The sequence below is a fragment of the Eutrema salsugineum genome, unplaced genomic scaffold (genome assembly GCF_000478725.1).
Source record: "Eutrema salsugineum unplaced genomic scaffold, Eutsalg1_0 scaffold_13, whole genome shotgun sequence".
Lineage (NCBI taxonomy): Eukaryota > Viridiplantae > Streptophyta > Magnoliopsida > Brassicales > Brassicaceae > Eutrema > Eutrema salsugineum.
The window spans coordinates 1,872,859-1,877,830 of record NW_006256885.1 but is presented as its reverse complement, the minus strand read 5'-3'; the positions used below and the strand labels follow the sequence as shown (position 1 = coordinate 1,877,830).

Here is a 4,972-nt window from a genome sequence, read left to right as displayed (position 1 = left end):
CCTTTGAACGGCGTCTCTCAGTACATCATCTCGTACGTCAAAACACCAAGGGTCCACCAATCGACGGCGAAATCGTGACCGTCGCCGCGAATAACCTCCGGCTAGACGTACTCATCGGTTCCGACAAAGGAATTGGAACGCTCGCCGGAGGAAAAACTCGTTTTCCAGCGATTAATCGGGTGCGGATCTCGTTTTCTTAAGCGAACTAGCATTATTACGTGATTCTTTCTCTAATTTTGGTATAGCTAAATATTGATTTGTGAGCGAAAAATTACGAAAACTCCATCATAACTCTATTTTATAACCGCATTACTTAATGAGAAAATTGAAGGTTCTACATAAACCAAAAAGAAAAAGGCCATTGAAGGTTCTACATAAACCAAAAAGAAAAAGGCCAGGTTCTACATAAACCAAAAAGAAAAAAGGCATATAGGCGAAAGTTTTTTATTGAAAGCCATATGAAAACACGGGGCCATATCACTGCGCAAGCACTGGGTTCACTGGAATCCATGTTATTGGGTCGTTTATATGATCCCCTCCCTGAAGATAGTGTACCAAAAATTTATCTCCATCTTCCAAAAAGTAGCGTCTTGCAGTAATGGCAAGATTAACATCCTTAGTTGGATGTTCCACATATGACCACCTGTAGTTCACCACTATTTCATCCTCACCCAGCTGACATGGTAATTAATGATATTTTAATAACTATAAATTAAGATGGAAATTAAAAAAATATGATTAAGTTAATAAGTAAAATACCGCAATGTTTTGGCGAATATGGCTACGCTTGTAATTATGTCCATCCCGAAGTTTCACAATCTCCATATCGTACATGAAAAGACCTGCTACAGGTGTCATCTCCATATGGTCAAGTAATGGTAGACTTTCATTCTGCAGAAGATACAGAATCTCACTTTGGGACAACATTCTTTGCTGAGAAGCCAATCTGATTTGCTCTGCAAAATAACAAAATATATGTATTATTCCACCAATACTATAAAACTCTCAAAATCAAATACAATTCATCTCCCCTGTGAGGTTAACAGGTTCATTATTCTCTCCTTCATTGTTGATCACTCCTTCATTGTTGATTACCCCTTCTCCATGGATTTGAACTTGTGGAGCAATCATGGGATTAATCATGATTGAGTACCCCACAGGCACTCTGAGGGTGAATCCATTGGGTTGGATGATGGCTTCAACTCCAGCTGGAGGAGCATGACCAACAATTCCCTGGAATTGGAAATTAACCTCCATAGTGCCTAAGAGAAAACAGATATTAATTAGTATGCAATACATATTCTCAAGAGAAAAAAACAGCAACGTCAACAAAAACCAAAGCGTAAGACACATTCTTCATTCTTCATTTACTCTTAACAATAATTTTTCAGAAACAGAATTTCATATAAGTTTTGCAATAGGCATTAAAGAACCAGACTTTAACATAACAAATCCCAAATATAACAATATTTTTTTTCAAATCCAGAACAGAATTTCATATAGCTTTGCAATAGGCATTAAAGGACCAGACTTTCACATAGCAAATCACAAGTATAACAATTTCATATAAGCTTTGCAATAAACATCAAAGGACCAGACTTTAACATAGCAAATCCCAAATTTAAATCATAGAAAAGATAACCACCAACAAACTAGAGCCCACTTCCCATGTCATACATATCATCTCGAGAAAAAATACTGACCTCCACAAGCAAACAGATTAAAAAACTACTAAATTGAGGATTTAGCCATCGGAGACTTACCAGTAAGAGACTAAGAGATTCTAAGTTGGAAGTTTGAAATGCAGACTCAAATGCAGTCGATAGAGCATGCGGGTTTATCACAAAGGGCTACAAGAGATCCTTTTTATAGAGAAGAGGAATGTTAGGGTAAATAGAGTGAGCAAGACACGCGTCATCACACAAACACACGAGATGGCTCCCAATCCGAGAGCAGCAAATTTGTTACAGAAGAATATTTTCTGAGCTGTGCAAACCGTACGACGACTACCTTTTGTTTTGTCGTCTAGTCTATGTGACCGTTGCTGAGGATAGAGATGACACTTGTCAATCTCTTATACTTTCATCAACCATTGCCCAGAAATTGCTGCGTTTTTGTGTTGTTGTTCTTTCTTTGCTCTGCAACTCTATTTTTGTCTCGGAGCGAAGATGAGTAATGCTGCTTCTTGGGCTAGTAATGGCTTCAAGAAAGAATCATTTGAATTATAGTGACCCACTTCTGAAGTGTTATTGAATGGTGCTTTTCGTTCTTAATGGGCTATTTGATGTTGTTCAAGCCATATATTATTCTATAATATTTTAAACTTTGACGGATCAAGTTCAAATGTTTTAAGATGTTGATTAAATGAGAATATTATAATTATTTTAATTGTATAATTAATAATATTATAAAATTACCTTTGAATAAATATTTAATATAATTAATTAGATCAGTCATTTAATTTGTTCTCTTTGGCGATTCCAAATAACCGCGAGCACATGTGTTACACAACCCAGATGAACCACATAGGCCTTTTTGGGTGGGCCTCAACTTGTGGGAGCCTATCCTATAAAACAAACACAGTTTAGATAATTTCTTGTTAGACAGAAATGAAATAATGCATCCTCCCGAAAGCTTTCTAATTCTCTATAGTCTAAATATCGTTTAGTCTTTTTGACTTTATTTTTCCTCTAATGTTCACTGTGTTTTTTGGTTAAATAATGTTTACGGCTTGACCACTCTTGTAATTTTATCTACTGTACATTTCTACTCCAAAAGTTTGCTAAATCATATGAACTAATATTTGAAAGGCTAGCATCTTAACATGTGTTAGTCGAGTTAAGGAATTTGGTAAACTTATAAAACCTTGATCGATCGATGTAATAATGCATGTCAAACTTTATTTAGTAATAAATGATAGTTTATTTTACTAGGTTGTAACTTGTTAGACATAGTGATTGAAGCCACTATAATAAACACAATAGTTTACTCAAGTAGGTTAGTAACAAACATCACTTATATTAATTGACGCAAATTTTAACATTCTTTTTTTACAAGTGATACACAAATATTTTTTAGCCAGGTTTCTTCAGTTTCACGTAGCTCCCTGGATAAACGTATTTTTCCTTTGATGCCGTTTGGTTTTTTGGTGTTCGGTTTGTACATTTACCACCAATACTTTGGTTATGTTGGTTACTGGTTTAGTTATAGGTTTCATTAAAGTTTATGGGTTATATATTTAGTCATCACAAAAACTGTGTCAACTAACAATAAGAATAATAATTATGCTAGTACACGAGAGTCATAACCGCCAAGAAAGCGAACATTGACGAGTTTTCCGTGATCTAGTATCCAAACAATATTCTTAAATTATTTTGTTGATGTCGTCAATGAAATAAATTAGTGTGATGACTGAGTGATGCATTTGTCGTTGACATGTCAATCTTTGTAAAATATACCAAAAAATCAAAAAAAGGAGAAGGATTCACGTAAGAAGGAGAATCTGAATCCCATTATAGAACATAGAATATACCATTATCTCATTGATTGTTCAAAATCTCAATAAAGCTTCAAGGCTTTATGAATGTGATATTTTTCAACGTAGATACCAACTCCCCTTACAACTTTTTGGCCCAACAGGTAAATAAAAGTTTTATCTTCATTTTCAAAGCCAAACATCTAGCTTTTTAGCTTGTATGTGTCATGAGTGTTTTTTTTTTCTTTCTCATGTGTGTTCTTAATATGGATAGGATTTGTATTACCCATGACTTTGCCTTTTTGCCCCATATCTCAACATATTTGTATATAATATATTATTTCATACAAATAGAAATTAAGCTAGTCATTTATATATGATATATCCATCGTTGAGAGGATCTTGAACCATTCCTTCACATATTCTCCGATCCGTGATAGTCTCGTATGAAACGGAATGATATTATATCTAGTAACTTTGATTTCTAAAGAAGAAGAAACAGATTAATCATATATATAACATGTTAGTAAAACACGTATATGTCCTATTCTTTTGGATTCCACGTTGGATTACACCGCTACATTTAACAAAAGATTGTGAATATAATAATGTCAGTAAATATCATGATCCCATGAATTCAGTTTCCGGCTTAGAAATTTGACTTGCTATATTTTCAAAATAACACGGAATTTAAATGAATGTTCATATAAGTGTTGGGGTATCGTTCCTGACTAGATATTATCGATGACTGGATCTTTGTCAACTGAAACATTACTAATCAATAAAGTAATCAAAAGATGTGGTATCAAGGTGGCCCAACGATACTATAAACATGTCTAAACTAATATGTTTGGTGATTTTATCTTTTCTCTAATCGCTAAAAACCATTTACCGAATCACTAGAACCTTGATTATCTACAATAACTAATAAAGTCAGCAGAAGAGTAGTTATATATCATCGCTTATTAATTATTCTGATTGAAAAACGAAGTACCTGTTCCACATCTGAACTCTTTTTCGTACTCTATTTTACTTAATCATGGCATAAATTTTGAGTGCTATCAACGTATGCTAAGGAAAATAAAACGTGGGTTCTCATGTGTAAATTATCAGGTAACATGCTTTATGGAAGAATTTAGAGCGTGCAATTATGATTACACATTCCCATTTTATTCTTTACTTATTTTTCTATTTCTACCACATTTTCAACCAGTTTTCCTTGTGACAATTCGTATCCAATCCAATACATACACACTACTCCATCTTTTTCCTCAGCATTCTAAACTAATGCCTCTTTATAATTATCCTCTTTTTTTAAACTACAATTTTCTAAACTAAAATTTGTTAGTTTTTTCAAATGTTTTCTTCAGATTGTGCAAGTGAAGTCTACTATACTAAAGGATTAGTATTTGTTTCAAAAATACTCACGTCAGTGGAAATACATTTCTTGTTCTAACATTGATTTTTCATACAAATAAAAATCAGAAAAACTGAAAA

General features: G+C 33.6%; 1 long non-coding RNA gene across 2 annotated transcripts; it reads right to left on the bottom strand.

Moving 5' to 3' along the window:
* Positions 1 to 363: 363 nt before the first annotated feature.
* LOC18024160 lies at positions 364 to 2,147 on the bottom strand. 2 transcript variants are annotated; one of them, XR_002900816.1, is made up of 4 exons: positions 2,011 to 2,147; positions 1,764 to 1,862; positions 760 to 1,262; positions 364 to 675 (listed from the first exon to the last, which is right to left on the bottom strand). It is a non-coding gene; the product is annotated as an uncharacterized LOC18024160 (long non-coding RNA). The 2 variants fall into 2 exon arrangements; XR_002900815.1 differs by having other exon boundaries at positions 1,764 to 2,126.
* Positions 2,148 to 4,972: the final 2,825 nt, after the last annotated feature.